Below are 14,390 nucleotides of genomic sequence, written 5' to 3'. Positions count from 1 at the left end.
CTGGCAGGAGGCTCTTATCAGTCCGCTGTTTTATTTGTGAACTAAATCATTTATTGGACTAGTCATTTAATGGCCCAGTAATATAGAGAAGGTTAGCAGCCAAACCCACATGCTTATCTTATTAGTCGAAAGCAAACTCAAGGACACAGGAAAGCGAGGGAGAGAAGTTTTATAGTTCATCAAAGTGGCAATTTAATAATCTAATGGACTATTTCTGTTCAAACGTATCATTTGTTTTATTATTTTGATGATTGCAGTAATGCCCCATTGTATCTGCAAAAAACAGCATATGTTCTAAAAGCAGTTATGAAGTTTCCCTTTATAGTTGAGGATTTTATTGCATTATTATCTGGCCGCTAACTGAGAAATGTTGTACTCTTTGTTTGTTTTCAAAGGGCGGCGTGTTAAGCAGCAGCATGAAAACCAACAGATCGGCTTATTAGTAGTCAGATAAAGTCAGTGGAAGATAACGGTGTTTGGAAAATCTCGTACAGTTTGCCGGTGAGGGGGGAGTGAACCAGAGCAGGAAATACACACACACTGTTGCACAGGGGCTTTCCACTGTTGCCATGACACTATGACCACGAATACACTTGGACCCCAGAGGAGTGAGTGTGTGTGTGTGTGTGTGTGTGTGTGTGTGTGTGTGTGTGTGTGTGTGTGTGTGTGTGTGTGTGTGTGTGTGTGTGTGTGTGTGTGTGTGTGTGTGTGTGTGTGTGATGGAGGACACCACTCATTAAACATGAGTGGTGTCCAACATGCTGAAGAATATCTTTGGGATTACAATACAACGTTTTGGCCCTCAGTTTCTATTGTGTGTGTGTGTGTGTGTGTGTGTGTGTGTGTGTGTGTGTGTGTGTGTGTGTGTGTGTGTGTGTGTGTGTGTGTGTGTGTGTGTGTGTGTGTGTGTGTGTGTGTGTGTGTGTGTGTGTGTGTGTGTGTGTGTGTGTGTGTGTGTGTGCGTGTGTGTGTGTGTTTGTGTGTGTTGCATGCTAAGCTTTTGTCTACCCCACCCTGTTGGGAGTGTTTTATCCACTGATTGTGAGGGAGTGAAGCAACAGTTTTGGGGGTTTGCCCGTGTGAAGGAGTTTTTTGTCATCCCTGTTCCTCAGAGAAACAGTTAATGAGTGTTCAGGATGACCAACCAACAAGAACACACAATCAAAACCCTTTCAGATCTTTTTTTATTGTCAATTACATGTTAAAGATTTGATCATTAAAACGTCATGGGAACATGGGAAGTTTTACACGCAAGCAGACTGTTCTATAAAAGAGAAACAGCATTTAGTGGAGATGAAGGCAGTGTTTCTAAAGACCAAAACAGGTTGTGGGAAACCGTTTTGAAAGACAAAGACATTTTAACAGGATATCAAATGTGCGATGACACAAACATGCAACTTGTATTTCACTCAAACCACAAATGCTAATCTCATGATGGCGCTAGAGGAAGAGTATCTGGAATCCATTCATTCAGTACATGTCGTGATGTTTCCCAGGAAAAGGGAAACATTTTGACTTAGATACTGGAGATACTGGAAAGATAATTCATTCAATAATTGGTCAGACATTTCACTTTAAAACTCAAGTGTTGTAGAGCAAGGTGAAAGATCAAGAGATCTCCAAAATCATAAGAATGAATCCTCTGGAGACCATGAATGTATTTACAGTATTTCCTGGCGATCGAACCATTAGTATATTTGAGCATGGAGCCAATGTGAGCCACCAGGTCGCTTGTGTGGCTAAAAAAACAAAAAAGGTAAAAAGCTACAGGACAAGAAACTAAAATATTAGACTTCTATTCGTCTTTACAACTGCTTGTTTCTTGTCCTTTCTATCTGGGGCTAAAGCTTTTATTGAAGCAGAGTCCATAAAGATCCACTTTAAAATCGAGGCCCTGTGTGTCGTGGTTAGCAAGAGATTGGCAAATGTTTTAGAAGCTACGCAAGAGAACATTACTTCCAGCTGAAGCATGCTGAGCATATGCTGGGCGAGAAATGCATGATGCAAACGTATGAGGCAATACCAAAATCGCCTGGATCATGCATTTGTGGAAACTGTGAGCCAAACCACATGATAAGAGCGTCATTCAGGGGAACGAGCGGGGAGCTTAGCTCATCTTCACAGCTGGCCATAATGTGTGGTGCAGAGCATACACATCATCTATCATTAAATTACATTATATGCAGCTAATTATTTTATCCAAAGCAACAAACACAAGTGCAATCAACCAGGAAGATTCAGAACAGCAAGAAACCTGCAGGTGCATTAGCTTTAAATTAGCCAACCATATTAATTAGGGCCTACCACATAATTGTTTTATTTAAAATATAATGTAAAGCAGTCGAAACAGCGGGTTTTAAGTCTATGTTGGGCTAACTGGGTTCTTCCCACATTTATTATTTAAACCTGGATTAGTATCTATTTAACATGTTACAACATCAAGTTCATGAGCTTTCAGGAACTGGGATTAATCCCAGTGGGTTGGGTTGGGCTGCATCTTTATTCAATTAAAGCTCTGGTTGGAGATGCAAATCATACTTTAATTTATTTGACTTTAAGGTGGATTATTGCATTAAAAAGTATATACAATAGCTAGAAAACAATTGAAGCTGGCAGTCTGAATCAGACTGTGTTCTTTGGTGGCATTCCATGCTCTTCCAACATTTTTGCAGCTATTTGTGCATTGTCTTCTAGGAGCTTGAAAGTACAGTGCTGCCTGATAAGCTAAACTCAGGGTTACACATTACCCACCTCACTCAGGCCTTATTTATACAATATAATAATTTCTCCTAGCATTAACATATATATTGTCCAAATGCCGTGTAAACTTAAGCTGTCCTATAATACACTTAATTGCTGCACGTTAAATGTACCATAGTGTAACTCAGATGTGGGAGTACCTTATTTGTACCACTAGAGGGTGCGCCATAATCAAGGATAACTGCTTCTTAATCAAAGATCACCTGCACCCAAAAATGTGTTTTTCTTGTAGAATTGTAGGTTGGGGTATGGTCTTTAAACAGCCTTGTAAGACTTTAAAAAATGCTAACAGAATTGTATTAAAAAAACAAAAAACTATACAACAACCAAAATGGAAAGGAAAACATGCCATTAATAACTTAAGGTAAGGTTCCATTTTGCCTTAATATTTACTGTAGCTTCATACAATCTGCCATGCCTCTGTTTAAAAAATGGTTGCCAATAATGCATTAACCATTTTGCAGTGTACTGGCTCTGCTCTGACATTAAATATCACACATCTTTACACGTCGTGATATTCTGGTCACCTCTGTTCACATGGCAGAGGGATAAAACATTTATTCCCACACATTCCTGCACAAGTGCTAATACATTTCCCGGGAAAATAACAAAAGGTTGAGTCAGAGGCTGAATGAGGAGAGAGGAATAGCTTCAGAAGCATTTGGAAGAAGCATAAAAACACAGAGGGATAAAGGGAGGAAAGAGAGGGCGCTTGATGGAGAGCACTTGAGATGAGTCGGATTCATTAACTGATAGAGAAGGAAGGAGGAGAGGAAAGGAGGAATGAGGGAGATGAGTCAGAGAACTGGAGATGGGGAGAAAAAGGTCAAGAGTTAAAAAGGGAATAAGGCAGAAAAGAGGAATAAAAGGAGAAAGAAAGGGAAAAGTAGAAAATGGTGCAGACAGATATTCACAATAGGCTTTGCTAAAAAAGAAGGTGTTGTGGCACGATTCAAAAGAAGTTTAGAAGACAGCAGAGCATCTGGGAGCTTTACATGCAGCTTCTTTGTGTGCTGTAACATGAGAATATGATCTCATTAAAATGTTAGGAGGGAAGGGCTGAACAGCGCGTAGGAGAGATGAAGAACAGAAACATCTGTCCCACTGCAGATGTTCAGCTTTAGAGAAGATGACTTTGCCAAGAAGGAACTTATCCTCAACTTCAATAGAACTTCAAATACAGACTTTATCATGTCAGCGGACAGTGATGGAGAATACCAATAATTCAATCAAACATGTTGCTCAGATTTATAAAATGTGAAGCATTTCCTTCCTCTATTGGCTGCAAACACACTTTCTCTAAACGATAAGTGATCAGCTCAAGTAAGAAACTCAAGCTCCACAAAAGTAAAAATAGTAAAATGCAAACCAAAAAACAATATTGCATATTAGAAGAAATGTATGCAGTAAAGAGCACGCTGCTGTCGAATTCTACCCTCCTCTGGTTGTAAGTCAATTTATTAAGGTTTTGAAGCTGCAGCTAACTTTAAAGGCTTTGAAAAGAGCTCATTTTAATCGAACTGTTTACTAATATTAATAATGTATAATGTGAAACTGTGTGGGACCTATTCTGCTTTTCACATTGTAATGCCACCTTTCTCCACAAGATGGCGCAAAACATCCGTGATATCCCAGGCTGATACATGGTGAACGGAAATGAACACCAAGGGATGAGATTGTGTTAAAAATACCCAAATCATTGTTGTCTTGATTTATTTTTGTCTATTAAACTGGAACATATGTATTTATGGATTAAAATACATTTTGTTCCAACCTTAAATGTTTTTTAAAGACAATTACATCATTTTTAAATTGCTTAATTGAAGTGTAAACGCTTGTTATTGCCTCACAAACACGTGTCATCAGGTTGTGTTAAGCCCTGGCCTGTAATAATAATAGTAATAAGTAATTAATGGGGTAACCTGGTATGATATTAACAGATCACCATGGTATTAAAGGTGTTTGCAGTGCTGCCATTGGTCAGATTGTGCCAGCGTGTGATTTGTCTTAGCGCAGCGGGCATAAGGTGGCCAGAGATTAGTGTTAAGTAGTTTGTGGAGACGGTCTTCAGATGGGAACAGATTGGAGTTTAAGTTTTCTAAGAAGTAAAGCTTTTGTTCCTGCAAAATGAATCCCATTGGCTGATTTAAATTTCAGGAGGTGGGGCTTAATGAGGCGGATTCCTAGTCAAACGGATAAGGGCCTTCTTTAAAAAAATGAAAAAGGTTAAGTAATGGTGTGTAATTTGATCTGTTCTGTTCCTTCGCTGTAACAACATGTACCCTCTGTGGGAATAAGGATTTCTGAAAAACATGTTAAGCAGTTCTTGAATACTTCAATTATGCGGTGTTCCCATCCTTGCAGCCATCATCTTTCTTGACTTTGTTGGCACGTTCATACATTTTCTAACTGGATAATGATGGGTATAGCATAACACCACAATGGTGAAGCCTATCACTCACATCCTCGTGAGTCTGCACAAATACATATCTAAATAAAGAAGTTACTCTAATAAAAACTCCTCAAAGTAGGCTACCCCTAAAGACAGGCCATGCTATGGGAAGCTACCTAGCCTGTAGCAGTTAGCTACGTCAGTTTGTTAGTTGGCCTTTTTATCTGACAAAACTTTCAGAATTTGTCCTTAGCAAAAACGTCTCCACTCAGAAGACATTATACCTGCACACAAACAAAATGTCCAAAACAAAAATGATCACAGAGGCCATCTTAGTGCAACTCAAATGTATGTTTAGAGTTCTATTGGCTCTAATTTTTTCACGTGAATTCATCAGTAACAGAATGAGGAACTTATAAAATAACAATAGTTGATGTTTAAGTTCACTAATTTATTCACTAATTTAAGGAAAACAATATCTGTCAAGTGACCTAACATTTGCCACACAGAATGGATGAAATGCGTTGAGCTGTAGTGACGTCTCTCTGAGTGTGTGGCTCAAAGTGTGGAGACGCAGAACAGAGCCGGGGCTGATGAGCCTCCTCCTGAGCCCTACAGCTCTGAAGAGGAAGTTGGTGAATAGGATTTGGGGGGGGGGGGGGGTGACAAATTGAAGGGGGGATTAGGTGTGTGTGTGTGTGTGTGTGTGTGTGTGTGTGTGTGTGTGTGTGTGTGTGTGTGTGTGTGTGTGTGTGTGCTACACCAGCTGGCTGAGTCCTCCTTCCCATTAACTGAGGAGAAGTGTGTGAGGTCGTAACCGCGCATAACTCCTTTTGTGAGGATCCCTAAACATGTTTCAGAACTTAATCCATAGTTAGTGACCCAGACATCTGAGCATTTATATATGCATATTAAAAAAGTACAGTTTTTCCTAACATTTTCTTTCCTTTAATAGCTAATATGATTTTATTTGTTAGATTGATTGGACATGAAAGATATATAGTTAAAAAAAAGAACACATAGAATTGATCATGCAACTTCCCCAGTTCATTACAGACATAAAGCCTTACATTGTTTTAGATAAGAAACATCTCTCCAAACTCTTTAAATGCTGCAGAGAATGTCTCATTCAGCCCCATGCTCTTTTACAAATTGACAGGCCTGCTGTGCCTGGTTACTGTTGCTAGGGCCTTGATTGGTCAATACTTTGGGGAGGGGCTTTGTGAATAGATTTCCAGCATTATGTTTTTACATGTTTATAATAATTGGCTCACTGCTTTAAAAATGGCCCACAAGCCAAGAGCAAACACACATTTAAACAAATCCCTTTTGATAAACCTAACCCGGCATTTGCTTCTTAATTTGAACACACCTGTGTGCACAGTGTTCTGCTGATTGTTCTGCATTCAGCTGCCAGCCTCGATCGATGCACTGCAGATGTTCTCCAGTCTAACACTCTGTAACAAAAACTGACCTTCAGCACGGCAGTGAAACACTTCTTTATGTTTCTCACTTTAAATCAGCTGAAGCAAAACCTTGGATCTGTTATTGACTTCCCCATTGTCCGCTGGAAATAAATGCAAGGAGGCAGGAGACACATTTTGAAAAGCAATTTGCCACAAGGGCGAATCTTGCAAGTCAATGGTCAATCAATGCCGAGCTGAGAGTCTGCGTGCTGCCTGTTGAAGATAATTACAGCACAGATAATTGGCTTGTTGATTTAGATGCTTCAGTGAAAGCAACTGCGGCAAGGAAATACACACTAAGATACTCTGCAGATTTTAATGTTCAAACATGATGGACAGTGGTGCATTCAAGTACAACAGGGAAAAACCGTAGACACACAAACACATGCATCCACTGCTGTATGACACATCAGAAAATACCCTTTTTCTCAGTTTTGGGTGAATGAGTCAAACGTTGAAATTGAAAAGCCTGAGACAAAACAAGATACCAGTGATATCAAACAGACAGCTCTTACATTGTACCAGTGCACACTGGATATATGTACTGCAAAACAAGAGCAACACTTTTCTTCTTTCTTAATTCCTGGACCATTCATTTGAGATTTGTATCTGTAAAGATAGTAAATATACCACTTTTTGATTGTGAACTGCATATGTGCACATCTGTCAGAACAGATTACATTAAATCTGATATTTTGTGAATGAGATCTTCCTCTCCTCCTAAAGGATGAAGGGGGGGGCAGGAAGTACCTGGAAAAGAAACCTTCTTTGTGATGTAACACACGCACTCAGTTGTATGCATGCATCAACCCCACCCCCCCACCCCCAACACTCCCTTTAAATGCACCGGCTTTAAGAGGAGTCCTGTTGGCGGGGGGGTGAGGAGGCGGGGGTGAGGAGGCAGGTGCTGCAGCAGGGGAACAGTGGACCACTTGTGGCTCTTTTGAGTGTCTCTCCACACTAGTCCATCTCTCAGCATCTCCCCCCCACCCTCTACATTCACATCATCTCACACTGTTCACCCCCACCATCATCACAAACAGGTGTGAGGCCTCCCCCCATCCTCATCATTTTGATCATCTTTTAACCTCTCTACCTACACAGTCTATCTATGGGTTAACTGAATTCTGATTGGTTCATCTACATATGTCACTGTGTGAGCATTGAAATCACTCAGTGAGGCGTGACGTGTTTCATACTGTAATATACATCACTTGACATATTTATTTTTGATACATTGCAGTAGAGAGCATACATATTTACCTTTTAATAATATTATAGTTCATCTTCTTTTTGCACATTTTAAAGTAATATTTAAAACTTAATGTGGTTGCATTTAATTAACTTTCAAACTAAATCAAATGTTATGTTATTATGAATTTAGTTTGTCCTGTTCTCATTTTTTTTATAAATGGAAAAACTGATACCAGACCTTTCTTTCCCCCCTGGGAAAAATCGTATTTTCTGAATCCTATTCAACCTGTGTGCAGTTATATATATTTAATGCCAGTTGCGTATTTTATCCAGCGAGCCATATTTCCATGCCCGCTGCAGCCTGGAAGATTAACAACAAGGAACATAAAGCCAACATTTTTGTTTTTGTTAAATGGCTGCAAGTCAAAGTTAGTCACCCTCAAAGAACATGACTTTGAACCCGAGTCTTTAAATTGACGTTTTAGCTTGCATTGTGTTCTCTATCCGTCGACGTGAACTACACCTGCTCTGCAGATGAGTCTTTCAGCAGCGTGACATTTCTATCTAGGGTAATGTGCTCTGAGAGGCGATGAACTATCAAGAAGTGATCAAACTCTCATTTAGTGCTCATCTCTCTCTCCATCTCTCCACAGACGGATAGCTCTGACAAAACATGGAAAGCTCACATTTTACACTCTTACTTTACTCTCCAATGCTGCTGTTTGACATTTTACCATCAAATCAATATCCAGTATGTGTAGCAAGCCTCTGAAAATAATTGAGATTTAATTACCGACCTTCATTTAGTCACTGTAAACACAAAAGGCCCAGTAACAATGACCTATCCTAGGACATAATTGCATATGCATAAATAATGCAATGCATTTTCTCTAAATGTCAAACAATAAAGGTACATTATATTGCATATTTAGCCTCTGCTACACCTGAGAAATGATCAGTACAGTGTTTGGAAATATATTAGCAGTGTGTTGAGGGACTGTTAAATATCATCTACCTGTTCAATTATGAAGAAAACTGAATGTCACTGAATAATATGTATTAATATAAGCTTTAAGCATCAACAGTAGTGGGGCTTAAAGTTGCTACTACTATAATGACGGACTGCTAGCACTTTAAAAGTTGCTAACACAGAAATACATAAGTCTTGAATATCATAAAGAAGACAGATTGTGGTGAAATCGCTGTCAGATCCATGTCAATTCAAAGAAGAACATGGAATAAAAAAACAGCTAATGGGTATTTATTACATTTCGCTGAATTTGTATTTCCACATGACTCACTCTAAAGTCATTTTAAAGGTTTTGTTCCATTGACGGGACAGCTAAAGGCATGGCATACAGAATCCCTCCCCTAACAACCCTGAATCCGGCCTTGAATCACTCGCCCTCTCTCAGGCTGCAATCTATTTCTCATTCTCGTCCCATTGTTGACACGCTGTCATTGCAAAGCCTTGCTGCCTAGCAACAAAATCCATGCAGACGTTTTTCCAATCTCCTGTCAGAGTGACGCTCCGCCCTCTCCGTCCCAGAGGAATGATTGAAAGGTCACCTCACTTCCTGTCTGACAGCACACACATTGTCTTTTCTGAAAACACTGAGAGTGTGTTGAAGAGGAGTGGGGGTTCACTGTGGGTAGAAAACTCTCAGTGAGGAGTGGGTGGAGGCGGAGAAGGAGGGGTCTGCCATGGGATCGATAATGCCACACCATCCTCATCACACACTGATGTGGCCTCAGTGGTTCAGGATTGGAAATGTTATGTTTAGCTTGTGTTAACAATGGACTGTATTTCAGGCGTCCAACCCAAAACCCGATTATACATTTTCTTAAAGACGAGGGATTCAGAACTCATTTCCATGTTTCAGGACTCATTCCCTCTGGTAGAGCGGTGGTATTGAAAGAAACTGGATTCTGACTTTACAGTACAGCTTTACAGTGCAGAGCAGATAGTGCCTTTTGATTTAGGATATCTAAATTTGGCAAAAGTATTGTCTTTTACTGATTTTAAAGGCTGTCTTGTGCTGTCGTTAGCCAATTACTTACTAAATCGACATTAGTGATGATCATTATCAAAATATCACTGTGTAAATATTCAACCAATAGTCAAACAGACACCATCCATATTGAGCCGTTTGGTCAAAAACATTGTAATTGTTTACATACCCCATATTGTCCATGCCAAAATGTGTTTTTGGTCATTTTGACGGGGAACTATATGATATTTATTATATGCAAATTGTCCTTTAATTGCACTATTATTTAATACACACAGGATTCCATTGCACCAGTAAATATGTCAGTTGTATAACATCAAAACTTTGGACTCTGCATTGCCATTCAAAATGTGTTAGTATAAAGGATGTTGAAATATCTGCATTATGAAAAATACTTCTCTCAGCGTCCCCCTTTTATCGATAGATCCCTGACCAGATCAATAAAGGTCAACTTAATAATCAAAGGAAGAACACACACAGCTAGAGTCCAGGATGTTTAAGGGGGGAGGACACAAGAGGCCGTCTCTCATTAACATTCCCCACAGTCACTTCAACAAAACACCTGCTTTCTGCAAGTGTCTCCGTTATCATGTCAGAATATTTATGCGTCATCAAAGAGAGAGCTCGTAGAGAAACATTAAGCTCGACTCAAACACTGAAACCAGTGGAGAGGTGTTATTTACCTACTGCCTCTCTGTGTCATACCAGAAGCAATCCTGATAACACCTGATTGTATGGTGCAGGCATTGTGGAACCTTTGCTGCCGTCTCCGATTGAAGCAGAGCACTGCGATAAGTCTCCTAAATCCTCAATCTGTTTGAACACACCACAGTTAATCAAGCATGTGTTCCTCAGAGCAACCAAGAAACAGCAGTGATGGAAAACTCATTTAGAAGCAGCAAACTCAACATTTTGGTAAACATGTCAGAGTGAGGTGAGGAGATCAATATTCTTTTAGGAGAAATTGATTTTTAAATTTAACAAATGCACTTCAAAATCATCTACAGAAACAGAAACCCTAAACCTACAGACACTGCAGTATTAACAATGAAATTGAATGAAAGAATGAAGGAAGATGCACATACAATAAAATCCTATCAATTCCCTTACAGCCACTGCCTTCAAAACAAATAAATAGGGAATTTAAGGGGGTCTATTATTCTCATTTCCAGGTTTTATCATTGTATGTTGTTCCTTGAGCCTAGTGGGACATGCTTCCATGCTTTAATGTTCAAAAAGCTCTTTATTTATCTCATACTGCCTGTGCTGCAGCACCTCTTTTCACCCTCTGTCTGAAACCAGAGCCCAGTCTGCTCTCTGAGTCTGGATAGCTGAGCTAACAGACTACAGGAAGGAAAATAACAAGCGCTTTCCCCTTAATACGGAATGTTTTCTTTCAAACAAATCCAGGAAATAAGTAACAAAAAGTCCCAACATTGCTGGCCTGTGCACACATTTTCAAACATCAGTTGGAAGAGCAGGTATGTGTAACAAGGCCTCGCTGTAGGCTGAACACCATTAGGCAACATAACTAAGGAAAACATTTACAGACATTAAAAAATCTTCTCTATTTCTGAAATAGTTCAGTTTGCCTGCAGGAGCTGCAGAGACCAACCGGTTAGACAGCCAGAGGGCAAGAACATCATGTGACTGCATCCGATTTTGGCAAAACATGCCCTGCCAAAGCTTTCCATGCAACCTGCACCAGACAGCAGACAAACACATTAAGCATCCAGCTGCTAACAACACTTTGCTTCAGAAGATATACTACTATAAGCAAGCCTGAGCATGCACTTGTTTGATATGTTGCTTTGAAAGAGTGACAGAGGTGAGCCAATGTGATAATAAATGTTTCACAACAGTGCAGCAGGCCCCTCTGAATCACTGATTTAAAGTAAAGAACCTCACCTTTTCCTCCTCTTCCTCTAGTGTTCACCGCTTTGTACTTTCCTTCCATTGTTTGCCTCCATAGTAGTCCAATCAAATGTTTCCCATTGGTCGTTTTCAAAATGTATGAATGAATAAACTGAAGGGTTTTTCCACGTGTCAATGTGAAAAAGAACTTGACACAATAGGGCAACAAAGTGGAGACCAATGTTTAGAGTTTTGCTGGACGTGTCACGAGTGTAAAACAGAGACATTTGAGGCATCCAAAATGTTCAAATTAACTTTCATGAACTGAAAACACTATGTGAAAGGGTTAACATTGTAATTTGACTTTAAAACACTGCTGATGTCTTTAATGTCGTAGAACAAAACGTGATCCGTCTCTTATTTCGAGCTATTTTCCAAAATCCTATGGAGAAATCGCATTGACCCTGAGACGAGGGAACCGGAAGTTGTAAAATGCTAACTCACTTCCGGGTCTTAGGACTCGTTCCTGCGGCACTCTATTGCCTTTAAATTAAGAGACACTCAATTAGGAAAGATTTACGGTGTTGTTAAAACAAGTGAGGAGTAAGATCTTTTTTCCATTATGGTCACCTACACATTTTTAAATCTTATTTTTGTACCTGTTTTGCTCCTGTATTACCTTTTCACTGTTGGATCTTTGCTTTTATTTGAATGATAATCCCTTGTTCCAAAAAGTGCCATACAATTAATAGTTTTTATTACTGTTTTTAAGGCTTTAAGGCTTTTCACGATGTGCTACAGTCATTTGAAACATCTCTGAGGTCACTGCATTCAGGGTGAATACCTTCCCTCACTGTGGTTAGAGCAGCTCTACACCTTTGGGTTTCTCAGAACTGCTGTTAGACGCTTTGCATTTTCTGCTTCTCACCTCACCGTCCACAATGTTTGACTCACTTCCTCTGCAGAGAGAAGCGTGGCCACAACCGACTGACTCCAGTGTTTCCACAGCCTCAAAGAACAGAAATCTAATTCATCAAAGCAACCCCTGATCTAACTTTATTCAGTGCACGTCATTGCGTGATTACTTGGAGAGTGGAGTCCGTTTTCACAGAACCGTGGTGTTTGTCACCACCGCCTGCACTACCGCCTCCGGCCTCACACCTGCTGTCTGACACCGCAGGACACACTGAGCCCCGTTAACAGCTCGACCAATCACAGCCTTGATCTCGACATCTGATCCAGAGGTGGCCAACAGCTGCAACTTTTTTCTGGCACTGCAGCTCCTTCAGATATCTGTCTGCCCTGAAACGCGTCATGGACGCAGAGGAAACTGTTTGCATAAGCCAAAATAGTTGTTTTTCTGGAAGTAAACTTGCAAGTTTTAATAAACTCTCCTGCCTGAAGACACATATTTCTTTCTCCATGCGGCTTCAGGAGAATGAATTTGCAGAAGCATGGAAAAGTGAGGGATATATTTCCCCTTCCTTTGCTTGAATATGATTTTGTATAATCTCTGCTTTACCTTCTGTCTCAAATAAGACGTTTTGACAAGCAGTAATATAAATACAATGTGAATCCAAATAAGGAAGAGAAAGAACTGCCTGAGAAGAGTAAGTCCTTAGTGACTTGGGTTGGGAATTCCGGTATTTAAGCTTTAAGAAATAAGTGATATCCCTAAAGTATGACAAATATTGTGAATTCTGCTACTGATTTTACAACACATTCAAAAACATTGACATTCCTGGACCCCCAAACATTTGCTTAAGTCTACTTTACAGACTAAATAACAGCTGCAAGAAGATGCAGACCCTTTCAGGCACATAAGTCATTCCAGGATAAAAATGGGAATGGATTTAATGGAAAAACACCAAGATATAAGTTATAGTTGCAGCTATCTTCTCCAGAGGACATCAGTGATTTATTTCCGCCACATAGCTTCTGTTAACACCCAGAAAAGCTGATGAGAAAAAGTTGTTTTTTCCACCAAAACCTCTCTCTGTAGTAATGAGAAGGCAGAGTCCCCCCCCCCCCCAAGATAGTTTGAAGGGCCAGTTGTCTCACTGCTGACTGATTTCTCCTCTGTAACATAAATGATCTGCAGCTGGCAGCGCTCCAGCACGGACATATTGGAAAAGATTGGAGTGAGTTGGCTCGAGATGGGAAAGTGATATCTGCTGCAGGGAATTAGTGACTGTTGATTCCTTTTCCTGAGAAACTGATGCCAGAAAAAAAGTGTAAAATGAGGGAGGTGTACAGTAGGACCAGTGCTGCCACAAAGGTCAGTGAAGCCCCCCCCCTTTATTGTCCCTAATGGAAGACGTTACAGTAGACATTTATCGACTGATGCAAATATATATCATTTTAATCCCCTTTCCGGCACGATGCCTTCTGCAATGAAAAACATACTGGCAAAGGGTCTGTTCCATATCTTCAACTGTCTTTTTCATGTTTAAAACCTGCATATATGAGCTTATTTTGGTTTGAATAAAGGGTATCATTAACACATAAAAAAAACAAGGCAAGTTGGACAGGCTAGCAATAGCCAGCTAGCAATTTCCTCCGTAGACTTTATGCTAAGCTAAGCTAACCAACAGCTGGCACTAGCTTCCTATTCGTAGCAAGGAGGCAAGTATTTTCTCATGTATCAGAAATATTATACAATTCAGTATTTCATAAAAATGTCAGATTTATTTTTATTACATTTTCTTCTTT

The sequence above is a fragment of the Eleginops maclovinus genome, chromosome 21 (genome assembly GCF_036324505.1).
Source record: "Eleginops maclovinus isolate JMC-PN-2008 ecotype Puerto Natales chromosome 21, JC_Emac_rtc_rv5, whole genome shotgun sequence".
NCBI lineage: Eukaryota > Metazoa > Chordata > Actinopteri > Perciformes > Eleginopidae > Eleginops > Eleginops maclovinus.
The sequence above is the reverse complement of the archived record's forward strand: the minus strand, read 5'-3'. Positions refer to the sequence as shown.